This window comes from Arachis stenosperma, chromosome 2 (assembly GCF_014773155.1).
Source record: "Arachis stenosperma cultivar V10309 chromosome 2, arast.V10309.gnm1.PFL2, whole genome shotgun sequence".
Classification (NCBI taxonomy): Eukaryota; Viridiplantae; Streptophyta; class Magnoliopsida; order Fabales; family Fabaceae; genus Arachis; species Arachis stenosperma.
In genome coordinates, this window is record NC_080378.1 from 78013361 (window position 1) to 78040729 (window position 27369).

General features: G+C 38.4%; 2 non-coding genes and 1 pseudogene across 2 annotated transcripts; 2 read left to right on the forward strand and 1 right to left on the reverse strand.

Moving 5' to 3' along the window:
- Nucleotides 1–629: 629 nt before the first annotated feature.
- On the reverse strand, nucleotides 630–3333 carry LOC130960651 (DNA-directed RNA polymerase I subunit rpa43-like; annotated as a pseudogene).
- Nucleotides 3334–13577: 10244 nt separating this feature from the next.
- Nucleotides 13578–13685, forward strand: LOC130964043 (small nucleolar RNA R71). The gene has a single exon (XR_009080155.1). It is a non-coding gene; the product is annotated as a small nucleolar RNA R71 (small nucleolar RNA).
- Nucleotides 13686–21612: 7927 nt separating this feature from the next.
- LOC130963939 (small nucleolar RNA R71) lies at nucleotides 21613–21716 on the forward strand. The gene has a single exon (XR_009080054.1). It is a non-coding gene; the product is annotated as a small nucleolar RNA R71 (small nucleolar RNA).
- The last annotated feature ends 5653 nt before the right edge of the window (nucleotides 21717–27369 follow it).

Below are 27369 nucleotides of genomic sequence, written 5' to 3' on the forward strand. Positions count from 1 at the left end.
CATGGACTTCGTGGAGAAAGGTCCTATATTTACAACAGTACAAATTACAAATTTATTATATAATTAACAAAGTTGAACAAATCTCCTGTAACTAATAATTTATTTGTTTTTATCTATACCCAAATTGAACCAATTGAGTGTATTCATTGTTCAAATTCTCTCAGAAATCTCCAATCATATCTATGTTAGGATACTTGTCAAGTCAGAGAATGACTCTTATAACCACAACGGCAATGGAGATGCGTGGTGTTGACCATGACGAAGATGACGCGAGGTTTGGGAAGAGGGGGAGAGAAAGGAGGAGAGAAATCCGGTTGGAGAGGTTGTGACGGTGATCATGTTTCTTGGAGATGGGTTTATGAAGATGAAAATGCCGTCATGGTAGCAGTGGTTAAGGTGGTTGGTAATGGAGGGATGTGAAAATTTGAGTGGAAAAGAAGAGATGGTTGGCAATTGATGTTGAAGATAATGGTGGGGTTAATTCTAGAATTTTATTTAAAAGTCAACATAAATTTAGGATTTGAGTACTTTTGTCGTACGGAGTCCATCTTTGATGGATACAACGTTAGTTTCTTTCTTTAATGGGTATTTTTGTCAGCGTTCATAAAGTTCATGGTACAAATAGTTGTTTTTCCAAGATAATTAATAAAGTTGAACGTGTAAGACCATGGGAAGTCAGAATCATACAGGGAGGTGAACGGTGTAATGGTGTGAATTAGACATTCACTAAACAAAAACCCAGCGCCTTCCTTCAGGTGCTCACTCTTCCAAAACTCAAGCAGCATATTAGCAAAGCTTTTATTCTCAAAAGCTTAATAGATAAATGAAGCCACCAAACAATGCATGATCAGAATTTTAGGCATTCAAAACAAAATCCTTTGGTTAACAATAAAAAACAGAAATGTACCCGGAAACAAAAATGTTGCACAAAATTAAACTCCAATGTGATGTTTAAGACTCCTCTTGCATTTTTTGCTTCTTAGACTTCTTTACTTTTCGGGCAGAGTCCAAGGGTGATATTTTCCCATCGATAGCATCTTGTTTGAGTGTTGTTAGTTCTCCCTCACTTTCCCCTTTCTTTGCATTCCTATGCAGTTTTTGAAGATAAGTAAAGCACAAATATATATACCTTCAAAGGTATACAAATAAGTTAGAAAATACAAACCTGCTAGTATGGGGAAATTAATTCAGAGTGCTTCTCCAACCAATGAATGCTGCCGGTGTGATCTGCCATCAAGGAGCCATAAATATGAAGTATTTCCTCATCAAAGCTGCAAAGTTTAATAATCAAGATTAATATGTGACGAGAAACTTAAGCTTATAACCGTTTATGATGTAAACTTTATCCTCGTTCAGACGTTCATTTTAGAACTTTGTCAAACCAATAAATAGAAGTGCCTAGCATGTAAAATGGGATAGGATTAGATGCCAAGCATATATTTGTTGTAAAGCTCATGAGCTTAGTAAAGGACTTTACCTCTCAGACATCTTGAGAGATTGGAAAGCTATCCTTTATAGATAAATCTTTTGTTATGTTTTGTTTTTGTACAGGAGAACTCTTATCATAATTTCTATTATCTTTCTCATAATTTCGTCTTAATGAAATTCTTATTTTATCAAAAAGTAAATAAAATAAAAGAAGTACCAGCTCACTTAATATGCTAAATTTATCTACTAGAAAGAAAAGGATAAAAGTAGAGTTTGTTAATCTCATACTACCAATGAAGTGCAGAACCCTTTAAAACCAAATGCTGCACAACTATGAAAGCTATTTCTTTATTCAGATACAGGGATGCAGCTAAACAGTTAAAAGAGTTTGGCAAGTTACTACTCGTACAAAAATATCTAGACACAGTGTTACTTCAGTGCATCTATTTGGGTATGCAACAAAAATCAGAAAACCATCGTACAAGATGGCTACTATAGTCTTTCCCTAACAGAAATATATTTCACCAGTTGGAATCTATAAGATTATACTAAAAGAAACAGAGGCACGGAGAGCGGACCAAATATACTAGCACAGTGTTCAAACGAATTCTTCTGGACTCTAGATTGAATATATAGTCACATTTGAAATAAACTAACAACATGTTACCTCTTGACTGAAAACCGTATCGTAGTTCCAACCTTGATAGCATGTCTCTTGTGAGATTTGCTTGCATACACATCTTGCTCATGTTTCTATAAGAAACGACACAGTACATACATAGACCACATCAGTTCTAGTAATTATGAATACAATCAGATTTAATGGACAACAACTACTAAACATCGTGGCAGATACTCACAGTTTTGTACACGAATTCTTCCCTAATGTCTTTCTCTGTTATAATCGCAGAAGAAAATCCAAGCACGACAACATGAATGGACTCTTGTGAAAGCTTAACAACCTTCCCCTCTGAAAGCAACAGTAAAGAACATAACAACAAATAAGCAAATACACAAAACATTGTACACTATTGGTTTCTGTTTACATTTCCTCCCATTTTGCTATTTCCAAAATTTTGCTAAAATAAAAGAGAACGAATTCTCAAAAGAAACAAGCTTCAGATTCTGTTTCCAGAAACAATTCTCACAAAAAAATCATTAGTGGTTAGAAAATTAAAATTGCTCCTATTACATTTTGTCACATAATTCTGAACCCTATAAATTTAACAAGATATCTGGCTATGAAGCATTTTCCTTGTGAAAACAAGAACCAAACTGTAAACAAGTTCATTCATCGATTTCATCATTCATAAAACAAAACCTAAAAGAAGGAGTTGAGTTAACCTAAAAGCATATCAGGCTTTGGAGAAAAAAGCAACAAATCCAGGCTAAGCGGAACACCGAAATAAGGAATAACACCAGAAAGAATCTTGGCCTTCTTGTTATCCAGGGAATTGATGTCGTAAGCTAAGACAACACCATCCAAGGCTTCGCTGAACGTGAAGAGCAAGGAGCTGAGCTCACGAAGAATGGCTTCGGAAACGTCTCTACTCTTGGAAGGATGAAGGTAAACAGTTAAATTAGCGTTTGAGACCTTCAAACCCTCCATTGGGAGAATGGTCAATCAGTTAGTTAGTTGAAACAACTAGTGTCTAGTCAACGCGGCTGGGCAGAGCAGAACTGAAAATTAAAAACAGATACAGAGGCGGGGAGATGCAGACAAACTGGTGGCGAGAGGCAAGACAGCACGACCGTGAGAGACGAAGGCGAGGAGGAGGGGTTCTGGGCAAGGGACGCGGCGGGCAGGCACTGGAGACTGGCTCAGGAGGGAGGCAATCCAAGTTAAAGACAGACGGGAAAGGTACTCGGGTTTTGGGTTATTTTTGCAATTTACTTGCATATGTTACTAATTAGTTCCCATCTTGAAGATTTATAATAAATTAATATATGAAATATAAATAAATACGCAAGAACATAAGAACATAAAGTTTAAAATGTCATCTGTTCCAAGACTTACCTAAAACTGGATGACTGGATTTGGATCAAGGGCCCAAATGGTGAGGAATATAGATTTCGACTTGGTTGGCATCTGGGAGCTTCCGTCCGAGTTGATTTGTATGTGTGTTGATGAATAGGGTTGGTACCTGCAATGATACTCCGATGCCTAAGTCAGTAAGGGATTAAGCAGATTTATAGAATATTGGAACTTAGTTTTACCTGAGTGTGTTAGTGTTTTTATAGGTGATGATCTAATAACCACCGTTGGTGTAGTTCTACTTCTGATGGTGGATAACAGTCCCTTTATCTTAGGGTTATTAGGATATCTCTTCTAGAAGTGGATGAGAGATTTAGGGAGGCAGTTATTTACTTGAATAAATGTTATCTGCCAGCTATTGTCGAATTCGACCTCTTTGGAAAGGTCGGGTAAACGGTGAAGGCCAATCCTTTGACTTGGGCCTTTTTGTATTGATTGGACCTGACCATTGTGTTGGGGCAGGGTATGAACAGTACTCCTACTTGAGTTTGACCTTTTTGCTAAGGGATTGGATTTAAGTATTGTTGGAGTTCGAAGACACCGAAGTCGATCTTTTCCAATCACTTCAGAAACCGACGTGATTTTTGAATCATCAATCGTTGCATCTTATCAACTGTCGCGTCCGTTTGGGTTCTACATTTACATGTGGGGGCAGTTACATTGGTAACGACGCGTTTCTTTAATGACTGCGTCATTTTATTGTTATGCCCTTGGTACGTTATAAATACTTTTCCCTCTTCTTTCTTTATTTTCTTTCGTCTTCTCTTCGAAGTTTCTTTTCCCTATTCTTCCATTTTCTTACTCAAAACTCCTTTTGATTTTCGTTCGTGGGTGCTCTGCTTCGGCTACTGAAATTTCTTCTTTTTGCGACTCTACAAAGAAGGTTAGCTTTCCTTCGTTGCTCTTGCCGTATTTTCTTTATTTCCACTTTGGTATACTGTACGCCAAAGAGGAGTTTTGGGTATATTTTTGATTCATTTTTGTTGTTAATAGTGAGAAACTTTGAGATTTTTGTGTTTTTCTTTTATAAAAGTCGTTTCTTTTACCAATGCTGACTGTTTTCTTTATCTACCTTAAAAGAGCTGTCTTGTCTTGGAACTCTGTTTGATGGTTTCTTTTTCTTGGTGCCAATGTAGGTTTTATCAACTTTACATACATTTCCTATTTTTGAAAATGTCTTCCCGTGTTTCTTAGGCTTTGTTGCGATTGGTAGATGGTGGACGAAATTGTGATTCCTTTGTTATTGTATTTTGTAAAATTCATTGCTTTTTCAACTATGTGTGGACACAACTCCGTTCAACTTAACCAGCAAGTGTACTGGGTCATCCAAGTAATACCTTACGTGAGTAAGGGTCGATCCCACAAAGATTGTTGGTATGAAGCAAGCTATGGTCACCTTATAAATCTCAGTTAGGCAGATTAAATGGTTATGGGTTTCGAAAATTAATAATAAATAGAAAATAAAAAGGGATAGAAATACTTATGTAAATCAATAGTGGGAATTTCAGATAGGCGTGTGGAGATGCTAGAATCCTTTCGAATCTCTACTTTCTTATTGCTTTCATCCAATCCTTCTTACTCCTTTTCATGGCAAGCTGTATGTAGGGCATCACCATCATCAATGGCTACTTTTCATCCTCTCGGGAAAATGGTCCTATGCGCTGTCACTGCACGGCTAATCGTCTGGAGGCATCACCCTTGACAATGGCTACATCCCATCCTCTCAGTGAAAATGGTCCAAATGCTCTGTCACAGCACGGCTAATCAGCTGTTGGTTCTCGATCATATTGGAATAGGATCCATTGATCCTTTTGCGTTTGTCATCATGATGATTAGATTTTTGACGGTTTAGAATTTCACTAATGAAATCTCGTTGTAAAGTATAGTTTCTAAACCAAACAATAATCCTTTCATACAAAAAGTTGTTTGTCACAAGTACAAACCCCTAAATTTATAAACCGAAGTATTGGATCTCGGGTCGTTCTCCCTAGGAAGTACAATAAAGTGTCTTGTTATTGGTTATGAGTTATTTTGGGGTTTTGATAAGAGGTATGAAAGTAAATGACAATGAAAATAAACTAACAACTAATCAAAGCTCTTGGCAAGATAGGAGAACTAGAAATCCTATCCTAGTTACCTTTCTCAATTGTGATGAGAATTGTTCATTGCTACCACTTAGTTAACCTCTAACTATGGAGGGAAGTCAAGTGAATGAATCAATTTGATTCCTCAAGCCCTAATCAACTCCTAAAGGAATGACTAGCTTTAGAGACATTCAAATCAATTAGCAACTTCTAATTATCAATCAACAAAGAAATTAGATAACTCAAGTGTCACTAATTACTCTACCTAGGCCAAGAGGAACAAAATCTATACTATATCTAGAAGAGGCATTTCAACAAACACATAAAAGGCAATAAAGGTAAACAACACAAATTGCAAGAATTAAAGAGAGATCTAACTACAAAGGCAAGAGATCAATAATAGAAAAGCAATGAAGAACAATTATTATGAATTACCTCTTATTGAATTGAAAGAAAATGGAAGTAGCAATAGTAGATCTACAACAAAGCATAAGAACAATATAAAGGAAATTACAACAAAGGAGTAGAAGAATGATGAATGTAACAACAAAGAATTGGGAAGTAGAAGTAGAAGAGAACATGAATTAAACCCTAGATCTAAGAACTAGACCTAATCCTAATCCTAATTCTAGAGAGAAGTGAGAGCTTCTCTCTCTAAAACTAAACTAATCCTAAGTATATTCTATATGCTAGACTTGTTAGATTCCTTCATTGATTGATTCATCCTTTTATTCCTTTCTCCTAGCAATTGGCGCCAAAATGGGTTCAGAAACCCTCTCAAATCGCCAGGCACGTGTTGCATTAATGAAGTCATGTGCTGTCATCGACGCGTGCGCGCACGGTACGCGTGCGCGTCCCTGGCCGATTCTGCAATGTGCGCGCGAGCGCCTTGTGCGCGTGCGCGTGCTTGGCCGAGATTAATTCTTTGGCTTTTTGTGCTTCTCTCCACTTGCATGCTTTCTTTCTTGCTCCCTTGATCCATGACTAGCCTATTTCAACCTGAGATTACTAGCAAACACATCAAGGCATCTTATGGAATCAAAGAGGAACTAGAATTCATCAAAATAAGGTTTAAAAAGCATGTTTTTACACTTAAGCACAAATACAGGAGAGATTACAAAACTATGCCAATTCATAGGTTAAATGCGAGAAAAGGTTATCAAAACACTCTAAATTCAATACAAGATAAACCCTAAAAAATGGGGTTTACCACATCACGCCCAGCAATCGCGAGTTTGAAGCTCGTCACAGTCATTCAATACCGGAATCCTACTCGGAATACCACAGACAAGGTTAGACTTTCTGGATTTTCGGGATCCTACTCGGAATACCACAGACAAGGTTAGACTTTCCGGATCCCCATGAATGCCGCCATCTATCTAGCTTATACCACGAAGATTCTATTGGGGAATCTAAGAGATATGTGCCCAGCCTAGAGTAGAACGGAAGTGGTTGTCAATCACGCGCGTTCATAGGTGAGAATGATGATGAGTGTCACGGATCATCACATTCATCAAGTTGAAGTGCAACGTATATCTTGGAATAAGAATAAAAGAGAATTGAATATAAAGTAATGGTAGTTGTATTGAAACTTGAGGTACAGCAGAGCTCCACACCCTTAATCTATGGTGTGCAGAAACTCCACCGTTGAAAATACAAAAGTGAAAGGTTCAGGCATGGCCGAATGGCCAGCTGGTAGCGCGAAATTGTGATCAATACTTTTCACAACTCAAATGATCCCCGGTAATGAATCCAAAAACTTGGTGTTCAATACCATGGCATAAACACAACTTCGCACAACTAACCAGCAAGTGCACTGGGTCGTCCAAGTAATAAACCTTACGCGAGTAAGGGTCGATCCCACGGAGATTGTTGGTATGAAGCAAGCTATGGTCACCTTGTAAATCTTAGTCAGGCAGACTCAAATGGGTATAGTGATAAACGAATAAAACATAAAGATAAAGATAGAGATACTTATGTAATTTATTGGTAGGAACTTCAGATAAGCGTATGAAGATGCCTTCCCTTCCGTCTCTCTGCTTTCCTACTGTCTTCATCCAATCCTTCTTACTCCTTTCCATGGCAAGCTTATGCAAGGGTTTCACCGTTGTCAGTGGCTACCTCCCATCCTCTCAGTGGAAATGTTCAACGCACCCTGTCACGGCACGGCTATCCATCTGTCGGTTCTCGATCAGGCCGGAATAAAATCCAGTGATTCTTTTGCGTCTGTCACTAACGCCCCGCCCTCAGGAGTTTGAAGCACGTCACAGTCATTCAATCATTGAATCCTACTCAGAATACCACAGACAAGGTTAGACCTTCCGGATTCTCGTGAATGCCGCCATCAGTTCTTGCCTATACGACGAAGACTCTGATCTCACAGAAAGGCTGGCTCGTTTGTCAGGCGAGCACTCGGTTATCAGGCGATCAACCATGCATCGTGTATCAGGAATCCAAGAGATATTCACCCAATCTAAGGTAGAACGGAGGTGGTTGTCAGTCACACGTTCATAGGTTAGAATGATGATGAGTGTCACAGATCATCACATTCATCAAGTTGAAGAACAAGTGATATCTTGGACAAGAACAAGCGGAATTGAATAGAAGAACAATAGTAATTGCATTAATACTCGAGGTACAGCAGAGCTCCACACCTTAATCTATGGTGTGTAGAAACTCCACCGTTGAAAATACATAAGAACAAGGTCTAGGCATGGCCGAATGGCCAGCCTCCCAAAGTGATCAAAAGATCTCAAGAACAAAAGATTCCAAAGATCAGAAGATGATAATACAATAGTAAAAGGTCCTATTTATAGGGAACTAGTAGCCTAAGGATTACAAAGATGAGTAAATGACATAAAAATCCACTTCCGGGCCCACTTGGTGTGTGCTTGGGCTGAGCAATGAAGCATTTTTCGTGTAGAGACTCTTCTTGGAGTTAAACGCCAGCTTTTATGCCAGTTTGGGCGTTTAACTCCCATTTTGGTGCCAGTTCCGGCGTTTAACGCTGGGAAATCTGAAGGTGAATTTGAACGCCGGTTTGGGCCATCAAATCTTGGGCAAAGTATGGACTATCATATATTGCTGGAAAGCCCAGGATGTCTACTTTCCAACGCCGTTGAGAGCGCGCCAATTGGGCTTCTGTAGCTCCAGAAAATTCACTTCGAATGAAGGGAGGTCAGAATCCAACAGCATCTGCAGTCCTTTTCAGTCTCTGAATCAGATTTTTGCTCAGGTCCCTCAATTTCAGACAGAAAATACCTGAAATCACAGAAAAACACACAAACTCATAGTAAAGTCCAGAAAAGTGAATTTTAACTAAAAACTAATAAAAATATACTAAAAACTAAACCAAATATACTAAAAACATACTAAAAACAATGCCAAAAAGCGTACAAATTATCCGCTCATCACAACACCAAACTTAAATTGTTGCTTATCCCCAAGCAACTAAAAATCAAATAAGATAAAAAGAAGAGAATATGCAATGAACTCCAAAAACATCTATGAAGATCAGTATTAATTAGATGAGCGGGGCTTTAGCTTTTTGCCTCTGAATAGTTTTGGCATCTCACTTTATCCTTTGAAATTCAGAATGATTGGCTTCTTTAGGAACTCAGAATCCAGATAGTGTTATTGATTCTCCTAGTTAAGTATGATGATTCTTGAACACAGCTACTTATTGAGTCTTGGCTGTGGCCCAAAGCACTCTGTCTTCCAGTATTACCACCGGATACATACATGCCACAGACACATAATTGGGTGAACCTTTTCAGATTGTGACTCAGCTTTGCTAGAGTCCCCAATTAGAGGTGTCCAGGGTTCTTAAGCACACTCTTTTTGCCTTGGATCACAACTTTATTTCTTTCTTTCTTCTCTCTTTTTTTTTTCGTTTTCTTTTTCTTTTTTTTTCTTTTTTTTTTCGAAATTTCTCTCTTTTTTTTTTGTATTCACTGCTTTTTCTTGCTTCAAGAATCATTTTGATGATTTTTCAGATCCTCAGTAACATGTCTCCTTTTTCATCATTCTTTCAAGAGCCAATATTCATGAATCACAAATTCAAAAGACATATGCACTGTTTAAGCATACATTCAGAAGACAAAAGTAATGCCACCACATCAAAATAATTAAACTGCTATAAAATTCAAAATTCATGCAATTCTTTTCTTTTTCAATTAAGAACATTTTTTTTTCAAGAGAGGTGATGGATTCATAGGACATTCATAACTTTAAGGCATAGACACTAATGATCACAAGACACAAACATGGACAAACATAAGCATTAATTTTCGAAAAACAAGAAAATAAAGAACAAGGAGATTAAAGAACGGGTCCACCTTAGTGATGGCGGCTCTTTCTTCCTCTTGAAGATCCTATGGAGTGCTTGAGCTCCTCAATATCTCTTCCTTGTCTTTGTTGCTCCTCTCTCATGATTCTTTGATCTTCTCTAATTTCATGGAGAATGATGGAGTGTTCTTGATGCTCCACCCTTAGTTGTCCCATGTTGGAACTCAATTCTCCTAGGGAGGTGTTGATTTGCTCCCAATAGTCTTGTGGAGGAAAGTGCATCCCTTGAGGCATCTCAGGGATCTCATGATGAGAGGGGTCTCTTGTGTGCTCCATCCTCTTCTTAGTGATGGGCTTGTCCTCATCAATAGGGATGTCTCCCTCTATGTCAACTCCAACTGAATAACAGAGGTGACAAATAAGATGAGGAAAGGCTAACCTTGCCAAGGTAGAGGACTTGTCCGCCACCTTATAGAGTTCTTGGGCTATAACCTCATGAACTTCCACTTCTTCTCCAATCATGATGCTATGAATCATGATGGCCCGGTCTAGAGTAACTTCGGACCGGTTGCTAGTGGGAATGATTGAGCGTTGGATAAACTCCAACCATCCTCTAGCCACGGGTTTGAGGTCATGCCTTCTCAATTGAACCGGCTTTCCTCTTGAATCTCTCTTCCATTGGGCGCCCTCTTCACAAATGTCAGTGAGGACTTGGTCCAACCTTTGATCAAAGTTGACCCTTCTAGTGTAAGGATGTTCATCTCCTTGCATCATGGGCAAATTGAATGCAAACCTTACACTTTCTGGACTAAAATCCAAGTATTTCTCCCGAACCATAGTAAGATAATTCTTTGGATCCGGGTTCACACTTTGATCATGGTTCTTGGTGATCCATGCATTGGCATAGAACTCTTGAACCATTAAGATTCTGACTTGTTGAATGGGGTTGGTAAGAACTTCCCAACCTCTTCTTCGGATCTCATGTCGGATCTCCGGATATTCACCCTTTTTGAGTGAAAAAGGGACCTCGGGGATCACCTTCTTCAAGGCCACAACTTCATAGAAGTGGTCTTGATGCACCCTTGAGATGAATCTTTCCATCTCCCATGACTCGGAGGTGGAAGCTTTTGCCTTCCCTTTCCTCTTTCTAGAGGTTTCTCCGGCCTTGGATGCCATAAATGGTTATGGAAAAACAAAAAAGCAACGCTTTTACCACATCAAACTTAAAAGGGTTGCTCGTCCTCGAGCAAAAGAAGAAAGAAGAGAGTAGAAGAAGAAGAAATGAGGAAGAAGGGAATGGCTTTTGTGTTCGGCCAAAGAGGGGGAGAAGTGGTGTTTAGGTTGTGTGAAAATAAAGGGGTGAAGAAGGGTATATATAGGGGAGGGGGGCTCATGGTTCGGTCATGTATGGGTGGGTTTGGAAGGAAAAGTGGTTTGAATTTGAATGGTGAGGTAGGTGGGGTTTTATGAAGGATGGATGTGAGTGGTGAAGAGAAAGATGAGATGTGATAGGTGAAGGGTTTTTGGGGAAGAGGTGTTGAGGTGATTGGTGAATGGGTGAAGAAGAGAGAGAGTGGTGGGGTTGGTGGGGATCTTGTGGGGTCCACAGATCCTGTGGTGTCAAGGAAAAGTCATCCCTGCACCAAATGGCATGCAAAATCACGTTTTGAGCCAATTCTGGCGTTAAACGCCGGGCTGGTGCCCATTTCTGGCGTTTAACGCCAGGTTCTTGCCCTTTTCTGGTGTTTAACGCCAGTCTGGTGCCCCTTTCTGGCGTTAAACGCCCAGAATGGTGCCAGACTGGGCGTTAAACGCCCACCTGCTAGCCTTACTGGCGTTTAAACGCCAGTAAGTTCTTCCTCCAGGGTGTGCTGTTTTTCTTCCTGTTTTTCATTCTGTTTTTGCTTTTTCAATTGATTTTGTGACTTCTCATGATCATCAACCTACAAAAAAACATAAAATAACAAAAGAAAATAGATAAAATATAACATTGGGTTGCCTCCCAACAAGCGCTTCTTTAATGTCAGTAGCTTGACAGATGGCTCTCATGGAGCCTCACAAATGATCAGAGTAATGTGGGAACCGCCCAACACCAAACTTAGAGTTTGAATGTGGGGGTTTAACACTAAACTTAGAGTTTGGTTGTGGCCTCCCAACACCAAACTTAGAGTTTGACTGTGGGGGCTCTGTTTGACTCTGATTTGAGAGAAGCTCTTCATGCTTCCTCTCCATGGTGACAGAGGGATATCCTTGAGCCTTAAACACAAAGGATTCTTCATTCACTTGAATGATCAGTTCGCCTCTATCAACATCAGTCACAGCCTTTCCTGTGGCTAGGAAGGGTCTGCCAAGGATGATGGTTTCATCCATACACTTCCCAGTCTCTAGGACTATGAAATCAGCAGGGATGTAATGGTTTTCAATCTTCACCAAAACATCCTCTACAAGTCCATGAGCTTGTTTTCTTGAGTTGTCTGCCATCTCTAATGAGATTCTTGCAGCTTGCACCTCAAAGATCCCTAGCTTCTCCATTACAGAGAGAGGCATGAGGTTTACACTTGACCCTAAGTCACACAGAGCCTTCTTGAAGGTCATGGTGCCTATGGTACAAGGTATTGAAAATTTCCCAGGATCTTGTCTCTTTTGAGGTAATTTCTGCCTAGACAAGTCATCCAGTTCTTTGGTGAGCAAAGGAGGTTCATTCTCCCAAGTCTCATTTCCAAATAACTTGTCATTTAGCTTCATGATTGCTCCAAGGTATTTAGCAACTTGCTCTTCAGTGACATACTCATCCTCTTCAGAGGAAGAATACTCATCAAAGCTCATGAAAGGCAGAAGTAAGTCCAATGGAATCTCTATGGTCTCATTTTGAGCCTCAGATTCCCATGGTTCCTCATTAGGGAACTCATTGGAGGTCAGTGCACGCCCATTGAGGTCTTCCTCAGTGGCGTTCACTTCCTCTCCTTCCTCTCCAAATTCGGCCATGTTGATGGCCTTGCACTCTCCTTTTGGATTTTCTCTGTATTGCTTGGGAGAGTACTAGGAGGGAGTTCAGTAACTTTCTTGCTCAGCTGTCCCACTTGTGCCTCCAAATTCCTAATGGAGGACCTTGTTTCAGTCATGAAACTTTGAGTGGTTTTGATTAGATCAGAGACCATGGTTGCTAAGTCAGAGGGGTTCTGCTTAGAATTCTCTGTCTGTTGCTGAGAAGATGATGGAAAAGGCTTGCCATTGCTAAACCTGTTTCTTCCACCATTATTGTTGTTGAAACCTTGTTGGGGTCTCTGTTGATCCTTCCATGAGAAATTTGGATGATTTCTCCATGAAGAATTATAGGTGTTTCCATAGGGTTCTCCTAGGTAATTCACCTCTTCCATTGAAGGGTTCTCAGGATCATACGCTTCTTCTTCAGATGAAGCATCCTTAGTACTGCTTGGTGCATTTTGCATTTCAGACAGACTTTGAGAAATCAAATTGACTTGTTGAGTCAATATTTTATTCTGAGCCAATATGGCATTCAGAGTATCAATCTCAAGAACTCCTTTCTTCTGATTTGTCCCATTGTTCACAGGATTCCTTTCAGAAGTGTACATGAATTGGTTATTTGCAACCATTTCAATCAGCTCTTGAGCTTCTGTAGGCGTCTTCTTCAAATGAAGAGATCCTCCAGCAGAGCTATCCAAAGACATCTTGGACAGTTCAGAGAGACCATCATAGAAAATACCTATGATGCTCCATTCAGAAAGCATGTCAGAAGGACATTTTCTGATCAATTGTTTGTATCTTTCCCAAGCTTCATAGAGGGATTCTCCTTCCTTCTGTCTGAAGGTTTGGACTTCCACTCTAAGCTTACTCAATTTTTGAGGTGGAAAGAACTTTGCCAAGAAGGCATTGACTAGCTTTTCCCATGAGTCCAGGCTTTCTTTAGGTTGTGAGTCCAACCATGTCCTAGCTCTGTCTCTTACAGCAAAAGGGAATAGCATAAGTCTGTAGACCTCAGGGTCAACCCCATTAGTCTTGACAGTGTCACAGATTTGCAAGAATTCAGCTAAGAACTGATGAGGATCTTCCAATGGAAGTCCATGGAACTTGCAATTCTGTTGCATTAGAGAAACTAATTGAGGCTTAAGTTCAAAGTTGTTTGCTCCAATGGCAGGGATAGAGATGCTTCTCCCATAGAAGTCGGGAGTAGGTGCAGTAAAGTCACCCAGCACCTTCCTTGCATTGTTTGCATTGTCGTTATTTTCGGCTGCCATGTCTTCTTCTTCTTTGAAGATTTTTGTTAGGTCCTCTACAGAGAATTGTGCCTTAGCTTCTCTTAGCTTTCGCTTCAAGGTTCTTTCAGGTTCAGGGTCAGCTTCAACAAGAATGCTTTTGTCTTTGTTCGTGCTCATATGAAAGAGAAGGGAACAAGAAAATATGGAATCCTCTATGTCACAGTATAGAGATTCCTTGAGGTGTCAGAGGAAAAGAAAAGTAGAAGACAGAAGTAGAAAATTCGAACTTATCAAAGAAGAAGGAGTTCGAATTTTTCATTAAGGAATAGTTTTAGTCCATAAATAGAAGGATGTTAGAAGAAAGGAAGTAATTTTCGAAAATTAAGTAAAAGACTTTGAAAACATTTTGAAAAACACTAATTGATTTTCGAAAATAAAAGTGGGAAAGAAATCAAGTGATTTTTTGCAAAAGATTTTGAAATTAGAAATAAAAAAGATTTGGTTGAAAACTATTTTGAAAAAGATGTGGTTAAGAAGATATGATTAGTTTTAAAAAGATGTGATTGAGAAGATATGAATTGAAAAATATTTTAAAAAGATTTGATTTAAAAAAATAGTGACTTGGCTATCAAGAAAAGATATGATCCAAACATTAAACCTTTCTCAACAGAAAAGGCAACATACTTGAAATGTTGAGTCAAATCATTAATTGGTAGCAAGTATCTTTGAAAATAGAAAGAAATCAATTTTGAAAACATATGATTGAAAAGATATGATTTGAAAGAGATTTGATTTTGAAAAAACTTTGAAAACTTGAAAAAAATTGCATTGAAAACAGAATCTTCCCTCTTGTGCCATCCTGGCGTTAAACGCCCAGAATGGTGCACATTCTGGCGTTTAACGCCCAAAACTATACCCTTTTGGGCGTTAAACGCCCAACCAGGTACCCTGGCTGGCGTTTAAACGCCAGTCTGTCCTTCTTCACTGGGCGTTTTGAACGCCCAGCTTTTTCTGTGCAATTTCTCTGCTGTATGTTCTGAATCTTCAATTCTCTGTATTATTGACTTGAGAAGACACAAATTAAAAATATTTTTGGATTTTTAATAATCAAAATGCAACTAAAATCAAATAACAATGCATGCAAGACACCAAACTTAGCAGTTTGTATACTACTGACACTAATGAGAATGCATATGAGACACACAAAACACTCAAGTCAAGAGAATTTAAAGATTAGAGTAAGAAATCATCAATAACATCTTGAAGATCCTTAAGACACATGAATGAATGCATGCAATTGACACCAAACTTAAAATGAGACACTAGACTCAAACAAGAAATTTTTGGATTTTATGATTTTGTAATTTTTTTTTGTGTTTTTTTTTTCGAAAATTAAGTGGAAAAGAAAATAAAGGTATCAAAATTCTTAATGAGAATTCCAGGAATCATGCAATGTTAGTCTAAAGCTTCAGTCTAAAGAAATTAGACATGAATAGCCAAGCTTCAGCAGGACATTGCATTGAAGAGCTAAATTGATGATAATCAATCAGCTTTGGTGATGATAAGAACATCACCTTGAAACACTAGAATTCATTCTTAAGAACTCTGAAAAATACCTAATCTAAGCAACAAGATGAACCGTCAGTTGTCCATACTCAAACAATCCCCGGCAACAGCGCCAAAAACTTGGTAGCGCGAAATTGTGATCAATACTTTTCACAACTCAAATGATCCCCGGTAATGAATCCAAAAACTTGGTGTTCAATACCATGGCATAAACACAACTTCGCACAACTAACCAGCAAGTGCACTGGGTCGTCCAAGTAATAAACCTTACGCGAGTAAGGGTCGATCCCACGGAGATTGTTGGTATGAAGCAAGCTATGGTCACCTTGTAAATCTTAGTCAGGCAGACTCAAATGGGTATAGTGATAAATGAATAAAACATAAAGATAAAGATAGAGATACTTATGTAATTCATTGGTAGGAACTTCAGATAAGCGTATGAAGATGCCTTCCCTTCCGTCTCTCTGCTTTCCTACTGTCTTCATCCAATCCTTCTTACTCCTTTCCATGGCAAGCTTATGCAAGGGTTTCACCGTTGTCAGTGGCTACCTCCCATCCTCTCAGTGGAAATGTTCAACGCACCCTATCACGGCATGGCTATCCATCTGTCGGTTCTCGATCAGGCCGGAATAGAATCCAGTGATTCTTTTGCGTCTGTCACTAACGCCCCGCCCTCAGGAGTTTGAAGCACGTCACAGTCATTCAATCATTGAATCCTACTCAGAATACCACAGACAAGGTTAGACCTTCCGGATTCTCTGAATGCCGCCATCAGTCTTGCCTATACCACGAAGACTCTGATCTCACGGAATGGCTGGCTCGTTTGTCAGGCGAGCACTCGGTTATCAGGCGATCAACCATGCATCGTGTATCAGGAATCCAAGAGATATTCACCCAATCTAAGGTAGAACAGAGGTGGTTGTCAGTCACACGTTCATAGGTGAGAACGATGATGAGTGTCACGGATCATCACATTCATCAAGTTGAAGAACAAGTGATATCTTGGACAAAGAACAAGCGGAATTGAATAGAAGAACAATAGTAATTGCATTAATACTCGAGGTACAGCAGAGCTCCACACCTTAATCTATGGTGTGTAGAAACTCCACCGTTGAAAATACATAAGAACAAGGTCTAGGCATGGCCGAATGGCCAGCCTCCCAAAGTGATCAAAAGATCTCAAGAACAAAAGATTCCAAAGATCAGAAGATGATAATACAATAGTAAAAGGTCCTATTTATAGGGAACTAGTAGCCTAAGGATTACAAAGATGAGTAAATGACATAAAAATCCACTTCCGGGCCCACTTGGTGTGTGCTTGGGCTGAGCAATGAAGCATTTTTCGTGTAGAGACTCTTCTTGGAGTTAAACGCCAGCTTTTATGCCAGTTTGGGCGTTTAACTCCCCATTTTGGTGCCAGTTCCCGGCGTTTAACGCTGGGAAATCTGAAGGTGAATTTGAACGCCGGTTTGGGCCATCAAATCTTGGGCAAAGTATGGACTATCATATATTGCTGGAAAGCCCAGGATGTCTACTTTCCAACGCCATTGAGAGCGCGCCAATTGGGCTTCTGTAACTCCAGAAAATCCACTTCGAATGCAGGGAGGTCAGAATCCAACAGCATCTGCAGTCCTTTTCAGTCTCTGAATCAGATTTTTGCTCAGGTCCCTCAATTTCAGCCAGAAAATACCTGAAATCACAGAAAAACACACAAACTATTAGTAAAGTCCAGAAAAGTGAATTTTAACTAAAAACTAATAAAAATATACTAAAAACTAAACCAAATATACTAAAAACATACTAAAAACAATGCCAAAAAGCGTACAAATTATCCGCTCATCACCAGCCCTCATGGTCTAAGGACTATGTGCCCCCATATGTTCCTTAGATCTAAAGTGATCAAAAGATGTCTAATACAATAGTAAATTATCCTATTTGTACTAGACTAGCTACTAGGGTTTACATGAGTAAGTAATTGATGCATAAATCCACTTTTGGGGCCCACTTGGTGTATGCTTGGGCTGAGCTTGATCTATCCACGAGCTGAGGCTTCTCTTGGAGTTGAACTCCAAGTTATAACGTGTTTTGGGCGTTCAACTCCGGATCATGACGTGTTTCTGGCGTTTAACTCTAGACGGCAGCATGTACTTGGCGTTCAACGCCAATTTACGTCGTCAATTTCCAAATAAAGTATGGACTATTATATATTGCTGGAAAGCTCTGGATATCCACTTTCCAACGCCGTTAAGAGCGCGCCATTTGAAGCTCTGTTGCTCCAGAAAATCCATTTCGAGTGCAGGGAGGTCAGATTCCAACAGCATCAGCAGTCCTTTTGTCAGCCTTTTTCAGAGTTTTGCTCAAGTCCCTCAATTTCAGCCAGAAATTACCTGAAATTACAGAAAAACACACAAACTCATAGTAAAGTCCAGAAATGTGAATTTAACATAAAAACTAATGAAAACATCCCTAAAAGTAGCTTGAACTTACTAAAAACTACCTAAAAACAATGCCAAAAAGCGTATAAATTATCTACTCATCACAACACCAAACTTAAGTTGTTGCTTGTCCCCAAGCAACTGAAAATCAATTAGGATAAAAAGAAGAGAATATACTGTGAATTTCAAAATATCAATGAATATTAATTCTAATTAAATGAGCGGGACTTGTAGCTTTTTGCTTCTGAATAGTTTTGGCATCTCACTTTTTCCTTTGAAGTTTAGAATGATTGGCTTCTCTTAGGAACTTAGAATTTTGGATAGTGTTATTGACTTTCCTAGTTAAGCATGTTGATTCTTGAACACAGCTACTTATGAGTCTTGGCCGTGGCCCTAAGCACTTTGTTTTCCAGTATTACCACTGGATACATAAATGCCACAGACACATGACTGGGTGAACCTTTTCAGATTGTGACTCAGCTTTGCTAGAGTCCCCAGTTAGAGGTGTCCAGAGCTCTTAAGCACACTCTTCTTGCTTTGGATCACGACTTTAACCACTCAGTCTCAAGCTTTTCACTTGGACCTTCATGACACAAGCACATGGTTAGGAACAGCTTGATTTAGTCGCTTAGGCCTGGATTTTATTTCCTTGGGCCCTCCTATCCATTGATGCTCAAAGCCTTGGATCCTTTTTACCCTTACCTTTTGGTTTTAAGGGCTATCGGCTTTTTCTGCTTGCTTTTTCTTTTTCTTTCTATTTTTTTTCGCCATTTTTTTCTTTCTTTTTTTTTCGCAAGCTTTTGTTTTTCACTACTTTTTCTTGCTTCAAGAATCAATTTCATGATTTTTCAGATCATCAATAACATTTCTCTTTGTTCATCATTCTTTCAAGAGCCAACAGTTTTAACATTCATAAACAACAAGATAAAAAATATGCACTGTTTAAGCATTCATTCAGAAAACAAAAAGTATTGTCACCACATCAATATAATTAAACTAAATTCAAAGATAAATTCGAAATTCATGTACTTCTTGTTCTTTTGAATTAAAACATTTTTCATTTAAGAGAGGTGAAGGATTAATGGAATTATTCATAACTTTAAGACATAGTTACTAAACTACTAATGATCATGAAGTAGGGACACAAAACATAGATAAGCATACAACAAAAAAAAAAACCGAAAAGCAGAAAGAAATAAGAACAAGGAATGAATCCACCTGAGTGAGGGTGGCACCTTCATGAAGGTCCAATGGTGCTTTTTGAGCTCTTTTATGTCTTTTCCTTGCTTTTGTTGCATGATTCCTAGTAATTTTGGTGTTCCTATCCTTAGTTGCTCCCAATAATTGTGTGGAGGACAATTTATCCCCTGAGGTATCTCAGGGATCTCTTGATTTGCAGTTAAATGTTCTACCACTGAGCTATAAACCCTTTACATGAGTCTTTCCATCTCCCATGACTCAGAGGTAGAAGCTTTTGTCTTCCCTTTTTTTCTCTTCTTCTTCTTTCTTTTTTTTCTTTTTCTTTTTTTTTTTTGGATGTCTCTGGCCTTAGGTGCCATTAATGGTTATGGAAAAGCAAAAAGCTATGCTTTTACCACACCAAACTTAGAAAATTGCTCACCCTCGAGCAAGAGAAGAAAGAAAAGATGAAGAATAAGAAGAAGATATGGAGGAGATTGAGGGATGTGTATATTCGGCTATATGGGTGGGATTGGGTGGGAAAGAGAATTTGAATTTTAATGGTAGGTGGGGTGTATGGGGAAGAGTGGATAGATGTAGGTGGTGAATGAAAAACAGAAGGGATGACCATGAATGGAGAGAGAGGGTGAGGTAGGTGGGGATCCTGTGGGGTCCACAGATCCTGAGGTGTCAAGGAATTCCATCCCTGCACCAAATAGGCATGTAAAATGCCTTTGCATACTATTCTGGCGTTTAAACGCCGAGTGATGCACATTCTGGGCGTTCAACGGCCATATGTAACATGTTTCTGGCGTTGAACGCCAGTTTCATGCTTGTTACTGGCGTTCAGCACCAGCTTTTTCTCTAGGCACATTCCTGGCGTTCAAATGCCAGGATGTTGCTTGTTTCTGGTGTTCAGCGCCAGATTCATGCTCTGTTCTGGCGTTGAACGCCAGCCAGATGCTCCTTACTGGCGTTGAACGCCAGTCTGTCCTTCCTTCAGGGTGTGATTTTTCTTCTGCTGTTTTTGATTCTGTTTTTAATTTTTATATTTTTTTTGTGACTCCACATGATCATGTACCTAATAAAACACAAAATAAAAATAAAATAAAATAAAAAAATTAGATAAATAAAATTGGGTTGCCTCCCAACAAGCGCTTCTTTAATGTCAATAGCTTGACAGTGGCTCTCATGGAGCCACAAAGGTGATCAGGTCAATATTGTATAGTCCCAACACCAAACTTAGAGTTTGGATATTGCCAGGATCTTGTCTCTTTTGAGGTAAAATTTGCTGAATCCAGGTATCTAGTTCATTAATGAGCAAGGGAGGTTCACTTTCCCAAGTCTCATTACCAAACAACTTGGCATTCAGCTTCATGATAGCTCCTAAATATTGAGCAACTTGCTCTCCAGTCACATCTTCATCCTCATCAGAGGAAGAATAGTCTTTAGAGCTCATGAATGGCAGAAGGAGATTTAATGGAATCTCTATGGTCTCTGTATGAGCCTCAGATTCCTTTGGATCCTTAATAGGAAACTCCTTCTTGCTTGAGGGACGTCCTAGGAGGTCTTCCTCACTAGGATTTTCGTCCTCCTCCTCCCTTGTGCATTCGGCCATATTGATTATATCAATGGCCTTGCACTCTCCTTTTGGATTCTCTTCTGTATTGCTTGGGAGAATACTGGGAGGAGTTTCAATGACTTTCTTACTCAGCTGGCCCACTTGTGCCTCCAGATTTCTGATGGAGGATCTTGTTTCACTCATGAAACTGAAAGTGGCCTTTGACAGATCAGAGACTAGATTGGCTAAATTAGAAGTGTTTTGTTCAGAATTCTCTGGCTGTTGCTGAGAAGATGATGGAAAAGGCTTGCTATTGCTCAGCCTATTGCGTCCACCATTGTTAAAGCCTTGTTGAGGCTTTTGTTGATCCTTCCATGAGAAATTTGGATGATTTCTCCATGATGAGTTATAGGTGTTTCCATAAGGTTCACCCATGTAATTAACCTCTGCCATGGCAGGGTTCTCAGGATCATAAGCTTCTTCAGAAGCTGCCTCTTTAGTACTGTTGGATGCATGTTGCCATCCATTTAGATTTTGAGAGATCATGTTGACCTGTTGAGTCAACACTTTGTTCTGAGCCAATATGGCATTCAGAGCATCAATTTCAAAAACTCCTTTCTTCTGAGGTATCCCATTATTCACGAAATTTCTCTCAGAAGTGTACATGAACTGGTTATTTGCAACCATGTCAATTAGTTCTTGAGCTTCTGCAGGCATTTTCTTTAGGTGAATTGATCCACCTGCAGAATGATCCAATGACATTTTCGAAAATTCAAATAGACCATAATAGAATATATCTAATATGGTCCATTCTGAAAACATGTCAGATGGACACCTTTTGGTCAACTGCTTGTATCTTTCCCAAGCTTCATAGAGGGATTCACCATCTTTTTGTTTGAAGGTCTGAACATCCACTCTAAGCTTGCTCAGCTTTTGAGGAGGAAAGAATTTATCCAAGAAGGCTGTGACCAGCTTATCCCAAGAGTCCAGGCTATCCTTAGGTTGTGAATCCAACCATATTCTAGCTCTGTCTCTTACAACAAAAGGGAAAAGCATGAGTCTGTAGACTTCAGGATCAACTCCATTCGTCTTAACAGTCTCACAAATCTGCAAGAACTCAGTTAAAAACTGGTAAGGATCTTCAGATAGAAGTCCATAAAACTTGCAGTTCTGTTGCATTAAAGCAACTAGTTGAGGCTTAAGCTCAAAATTATTGGCTCCAATGGCAGGAATGGAGATGCTTCTTCCATCAAATTTGGACGTTGGCTTTGTGAAGTCACCAAGCATTCTCCTTGCATTATTATTTTCGGCTGCCATCTCCTTCTCTTGTTCTAATGTTTCTGAAAGGTTACCTTTAGATTGTTGTAACTTAGCTTCTCTTAATTTTCTCTGCAGAGTCCTTTCAGGTTCTGGATCAATTTCAACAAGAGTGCCTTTTTCCTTGTTTCTGCTCATATGAAAGAGAAGAAAACAAGAAAAGAAGAGGAATCCTCTATGTCACAGTATAGAGATTCCTTTATGTTAGTAGAAGAAGAAAGGGGAGAAGAATGTAGAAGAGTGGGTTCGGATATTTAGATAGAGAGAGGTGAAGAGAAGTGTTAGTAATTAAATAATTAAATAGAATAAGTGAGAATGGATAGAAAATTCGAAAATAATTTTAAAAAGGGGTTAGTAATTTTCGAAAATTAAATATAAGATATAATTAAAATTAAAATTTAAAACAAAAAGAATTTTTGAAAAAGAGATGAGATATTTTCAAAAATTAGAGAGGGAAAAGTAGTTAGGTGGTTTTGAAAAAGATAAGAAACAAACAAAAAGTCAAATAGTTAGTTGAAAAAGATATTACAATCAAATTTGAAAAGATTAGAGGATAAGAAGTTAGATAAGATATTTGAAATCAAATTTTTGAAAAATATAAAATTTTGAAAAAGATAAGATATAAAAGATATGATAAGATATGTTTGAAAAAGATTTAATTTTTAAATTAAAATTAATTACTAACAAGAAACTAAAAGATAAGATTCTAGAACTTAAAGATTGAACCTTTCTTAACAAGCAAGTAACAAACTTCAAATTTTTGAATCAATCACATTAATTGTTAGCTAATTTTCGAAAATTTGATATAAAAATAAGAAAAAGATTTTGAAAAGATAGGATTTTTAAATTTTTGAAAATTTGACTTGACTTGTAAAAAACAACTAATTTTAAAAATTTTTGACCAAGTTAACTCAAATTTTCGAAAATTATGAGAAAAATAAGGAAAAGATATTTTTTTTTATTTTTGAATATTTTAATTATGAGAGAGAAAAACACAAACATGACCCAAAACATGAAAATTTTGGATCAAAACACTTAATGCATGCAAGAACACTATAAATGTCAAGATGAACACCAAGAACACTTTGAAGATCATGATGAACATTAAGAACATATTTTTGAAAAATTTTTGATGCAAAGAAAATATGCAAGACACCAAACTTAGAAATCTTTAATGCATGGACTCTAACAAACGAAAAATGCACATGAAAAACAACAAACAACACGAAACAAGAAAACATCAAGATCAAACAAGAAGACTTACCAAGAACAACTTGAAGATCATGAAGAACACTATGAATGCATGAAATTTTCGAAAAAAATAATGCATAAATTTTAAAAACATGCAATTGACACCAAACTTAAAAATTGACTCAAGACTCAAACAAGAAACACCAAATATTTTTTATTTTTATGATTTTATGATTTTTTCGGATTTTTATTAATTTTTTTCGAAAATATTTTTGGAAAAACGAAAAAGAAAAGAAAAATTTTGAAAAAGTTTTTGAAAAGAAAATTACCTAATTTGAGCAACAAGATGAACCGTTAGTTGTCCATACTCGAACAATCCCCGGCAACAGCGCCAAAAACTTGGTGGAAGAAATTGTGATTCCTTTGTTATTGTATTTTGTAAAATTCATTGCTTTTTCAACTATGTGTGGACACAACTCCGTTCAACTTAACCTGCAAGTGTACTGGGTCATCCAAGTAATACCTTACGTGAGTAAGGGTCGATCCCACAGAGATTGTTGGTATGAAGCAAGCTATGGTCACCTTGTAAATCTCAGTTAGGCAGATTAAATGGTTATGGGTTTCGAAAATTAATAATAAATAGAAAATAAAAAGGGATAGAAATACTTATGTAAATCAATAGTGGGAATTTCAGATAGGCGTGTGGAGATGCTAGAATCCTTTCGAATCTCTACTTTCTTATTGCTTTCATCCAATCCTTCTTACTCTTTTCCATGGCAAGCTGTATGTAGGGCATCACCATCATCAATGGCTACTTTTCATCCTCTCGGGAAAATGGTCCTATGCGCTGTCACTGCACGGCTAATCGTCTGGAGGCATCACCCTTGACAATGGCTACATCCCATCCTCTCAGTGAAAATGGTCCAAATGCTCTGTCACAGCACGGCTAATCAGCTGTTGGTTCTCGATCATGTTGGAATAGGATCCATTGATCCTTTTGTGTTTGTCATCACGCCCAGCAATCGCGAGTTTGAAGCTCGTCACAGTCATTCAATACCGGAATCCTACTCGGAATACCACAGACAAGGTTAGACTTTTCGGATTCCCGGGATCCTACTCGGAATACCACAGACAAGGTTAGACTTTCCGGATCCCCATGAATGCCGCCATCTATCTAGCTTATACCACGAAGATTCTATTGGGGAATCTAAGAGATATGCGCCCAGCCTAGAGTAGAACAGAAGTGGTTGTCAATCACGCGCGTTCATAGGTGAGAATGATGATGAGTTTCACGGATCATCACATTCATCAAGTTGAAGTGCAACGTATATCTTGGAATAAGAATAAAAGAGAATTGAATATAAAGTAATGGTAGTTGTATTGAAACTTGAGGTACAGCAGAGCTCCACACCCTTAATCTATGGTGTGCAGAAACTCCACCGTTGAAAATACATAAGTGAAAGGTTCAGGCATGGCCGAATGGCCAGCCCCCATGGTCTAAGGACTATGCACCCCCAAATGTTCCTTAGATCTAAAGTGATCAAAAGATGTCTAATACAATAGTAAATTATCCTATTTATACTAGACTAGCTACTAGGGTTTACATGAGTAAGTAATTGATGCATAAATCCACTTCTGGGGCCCACTTGGTGTATGCTTGGGCTGAGCTTGATCTATCCACGAGCTGAGGCTTCTCTTGGAGTTGAACTCCAAGTTATAACGTGTTTTGGGCGTTCAACTCCGGATCATGACGTGTTTCTGGCGTTTAACTCTAGACAGCAGCATGTACTTGGCGTTCAACGCCAATTTACGTCGTCAATTTCCGAATAAAGTATGGACTATTATATATTGCTGGAAAGCTCTGGATGTCTACTTTTCAAAGCCGTTGAGAGCGCGCCATTTGAAGTTCTGTAACTCCAGAAAGTTCATTTCGAGTGCAGGGAGGTCAGATTCCAACAGCATCAGCAGTCCTTTTGTCAGCCTTTTTCAGAGTTTTGCTCAAGTCCCTCAATTTCAGCCAGAAATTACCTGAAATTATAGAAAAACACACAAACTCATAGTAAAGTCCAGAAATGTGAATTTAACATAAAAACTAATAAAAACATCCCTAAAAGTAGCTTGAACTTACTAAAAACTACCTAAAAACAATGCCAAAAAGCGTATAAATTATCCGCTCATCAGTAGATTCTTCCGTCCTATCTGAACATCCCCTAGTAGATGATGTTTTTATAACCAAACTTAGGAAGCACCAAAGGATTTGTAGTCTTGACGATGATGAGCCCAAATATGAATTAGTGGCCTCGGATCCTGAGCACCAGGTTTGTTGTGGGAGGGTTGCTGATTTTGATTCTCATTTTATCTTTATGTACGACTGCCTGTTCACCTGTCTAGGGGTTACCTTCCCTTTCTCTGACTTTGAGGTGGAGGTGTTGTCTCATTGTAGAGTAGCCCACACCCAGCTTCATCCCAACTCTTGGGGTTTCATCAAGATCTACTAGCTTGTCAGTCGAGAACTGGATTTTCCGATTTCTTTAAAGATCTTTTTCTATCTCTTTCATTTGTCAAAGCCATTTAGTGCTTTGAATAACAAACAACAGTGGGTATCCTTCCGAGCTATTCAAAGCCGGAAGGTATTTTTCATCTTTGATAAATCTTTTCATGATTTCAAAAACTTTTTCTTCAAGATCCAGGCTGTAGAGGGCCATCACCCTTTTTTTCTAAACGACAATAATAAGCCCCGATTTCCCCTATACTGGTTGGAGACCTCCCCTGTAGAGAAATATGGTCTAGCCGATTTGGACAAGGTAGAGGAGGTTGACGGAGGAAAAATGTCGGTAAAGATTTTTACAAAAATATCATGTTGCAAGTATAGTTTTAAACCGACAATTAAACCTCAATCAACATTTAAATTGTTTGTCACTTAAGCAAACCAATAAAATTAACTAAAGTATTTAAACCTTGGGTCGTCTCTCAAGGAATTACAGGGAAGTGTATTTATTATTGGTTATGAAACAACATATTTTTGGGTTTCATAATAAGAAACACAAAAGTAAAAATGGCAAGAAAATTAAGTAATAGCTACGAAAGGCTCTTAGCAAGGAAAGAGAATTAGAAGTCCTATCCTTATTATCATTATCAATTGTGATTGTATATGTGAATTGCCTTCACTTAGTTAACCTCTAACCAATGGAGGAAAGTCAAGTGCATATAATCAACCTGAGTTCACAAGTCCTATTCAACTCATAGTGAGAGACTAGATTTAGTGAAGTTCAAGCTAACCGACAATCTTCAATTACCATTCAACAAAAGAGTTTTGATAACTCAAGAGTCTCTAATTAATCAATCCAAGTTAAGAACATAAAAATTTATTTTAAAATCCAACCAAGCATCTTATCAAATACTTGGAAGGCATAAAATAAGAACATAGAATAACAAGGAATATTAAATCTAAACAACCAATTGCAAGCATCAATGACTAACAATTAAAGTGAGTAATAATAAACATGGAAAACATAAATTGCATTAAAAGGAATCAAACATAACAAGAGCTCATAAACATAAAGATGGTGAAAAAGGGAAATTAACAAGAGAAGAAGATGAACTAAAGTGCTTAAACAAATAAGAGTAAGACAAAAACTAAATTAAAGGAAGATTGAACCTGAACCTAAAGAGAAATTGAAAGAAGAAATCCTAAACCTAGAGAGAGGAGAGAGTCTCTCTCTCTAAAAACCTACATCTAAACCTAAAATTATGTGAATGAATGTTGAATGATTGAATCCTTTCTCCAGCTCCACTCTGCAGGCTCTAATTAGTATTTTCGGGCCTGAAACTGGGTCAAAAGCAGCCCAGAAATCGCCCCCAGCAAGTTCTGTTAAGTGCATCACGTGACTCTCTATCACGCGTACGCGTCAGCCACGCGTACGCGCCCTGAATAAATCCCTTGTCATGCGTACGCGTCACTTGCCTCTTGCACTGGTCACGAGTACGCATCGTCCACGCATGCACGTCACTACTAGATTATCAAAACCTTAATTTCTTGTGTTCCTTCCACTTTTGCATGCTTCTTTTC